The sequence below is a fragment of the Salvelinus sp. IW2-2015 genome, unplaced genomic scaffold, assembly GCF_002910315.2.
Source record: "Salvelinus sp. IW2-2015 unplaced genomic scaffold, ASM291031v2 Un_scaffold3728, whole genome shotgun sequence".
Classification (NCBI taxonomy): Eukaryota; Metazoa; Chordata; class Actinopteri; order Salmoniformes; family Salmonidae; genus Salvelinus; species Salvelinus sp. IW2-2015.
In genome coordinates, this window is record NW_019945005.1 from 7,578 (window position 1) to 9,927 (window position 2,350).

A 2,350-nucleotide genomic window follows, 5' to 3' on the forward strand; every position below is an offset into this window, starting at 1 on the left:
ACCCACGTCGCACAATACTGAGAAAGACGCCCTTTTACAAACCCAAGGTTGCGCTGCGGCTGTAGGCTTTTGCTCGTGTCTCTGTTGTGTATGTAGCCTATTTTCTCTAGACTTGTCTGAATAAGGAAATGTAATAGGAATCCAGCACCACCGAGTGTGAGAAGTGACTCGCCCTACAACTTAGGCTACTGTACTTTACTCCGTAAATAAAAAGTAGCTCTAAACGCACGTATGAATGCGTTGATATACCTGGACTATTGCGGAAAGACCAAGGCAGGTGATAGCCTACATTTACGCACGGTTGGGAATTCTGATTTTTACCATGGGGAAAAGAGCCGCGCTGGCGACTTACGATAAAGAGTTCAGCTTTGTCAGCCCAGTTGTCAAATATCTACTTTTCCTTTTTAACTTAATATTTTGGGTAAGTATTTAATATGTTTAGATTTCTGCTGGTTTTGTCTGCTGATTTTGCGTAATCTGTGCACCTCACTCTGCCTAATTTAAATTTACGCACACATTTTCATTGTACACATTTTCATTGTACAAATTTGCTGTGAAGACTGGTTAATCATTGATTTAGGCTGTTAGTTTATTATTGTGTGAATGCATGAGAAAATCCGCCTCACTAAGAAGACACATTCTTTCTAAGCCCCACAAAATAGTTATGTGATACATCATGTATGATATCAAAAGCCCCCCCCCTAATGACCGTTACTGGGTTGGTTTTTCTAACCATTGGCCTTCAGGCAACATATTCAATAGGATGAAACATTTAGCAATGTTTTTATGCCTTTGCTTCTATGCTACACAAACAATCATAATCAAACCTTAACCTTGGAAAATAACCAATATTGCCTATTCAAAGGAGTACATGATCGAGAAGTAGAGGTTGTATTCTGCTTCATGTTTGACACCAATGACTCCTACTAGTGTCATACTAAAGGTGGCTTATTTGCTGATGAACATGTTTAAACAGCAGCTACAACATCACAGCTGTGATAGTGGTGAGAATGGAGCAGCAGGCATGCTAAGGAATGCCTGCACACACCTTGCAGCTCTCTCATTGGTCAAAGTGTCACCTTGTTTTGGAACTCATTTGTGTTTAATAACCAATTTTACTCCATTAATAATGGACCTAGTCTTGATAGACGTTGGCTGCTAGAATACGTTTAGACCTAAATTAATAGTCTTTATATAGAGGGGATCCAGACTCTCATTTCAATAATAATGTGAAAACCAATAGGAGCAGTAAACAAAACTCCATTATACACTGCTCTGTATATGCCAGTCCACTGTCACAACTCCTTTTTTAACCAAGCTGTTGCCAAGCAACGCAAAGTTTCATTTATTCATATGCTGATGGTGCAACATGGGGTTCTGTGAAAAGGGGGCCCATGCACTCTCCTCTCCAAATCTGTTTAGCAGTCAAATGAGCGTATCAAATATGCCTTTTAGATATTCAATCACATCCTAGAAAGCTGTTGAAACAGTTATCTGTGAGAGTGCTATTTGCTCTTTTCTTTTTTGTTGTTGCTAGACCTCATCAAATGCTTGTTACAGTTGCATTTTGCATGTTTGACTATCAGAAACTAATCTTGGCCCCATTTTTTTCCTTTTGAATGAGCTTTCCTTGTCACAGTTTGTATCAAAATATGTGAGGAGGACCCCATCCTCCTTTCCCCCCCAATCACTGTGTCACCAAGCACTGATGTGCCTTTGATGGTGATGCACTATAGTGTCGGCGCTGTTCTGAGCAACCTATGACACATTAGGAGATAGGAGCTCTTTGAAATATCCAGGCTTGGCGTTCTGTATTGAGTTCATACCTTTGATATGGGCCCTGCTTTAACATAACACAGCATAGGCAATCATCCATGCCTTGGCTGTCAGTGTAGGCACACATGTCTATAATGTCGGCAAAGGCTAGAATCTGGCCTAGTGCCCTTTGACACAACCTCTCGCTCTCTCTTTCCCCACTGCCATCATCTCTCACGATCTGTTCAATAGAAAAACATCTGGGAAAAAATGTGCCACTCTGAATCTGCTTTGTTTATGATTGTCAGCATGCTGCTTGATTTAGCTACTTCCCAAACGTTGTCCTTGAGTACAGAATACTATAACAACTATAAAAAGGCAGCCAGCTGTTAAACATTAACAACTCTGGAAGCAGAAGTTTGCAAACTACGCAAATTGAAAGTACAGATGTGTCAGCCTACTGTCAGGTGCTTGGGGAACCGTAACTTTCACTCACTGTTCAACACTAAGGGGATTTCTGACTAAGACGCAAGAACAAGCAGCCTTGTTATGCAGACTGGGATTTCCAGTGTTGGGTTTTAGTCCGTACTGTTTG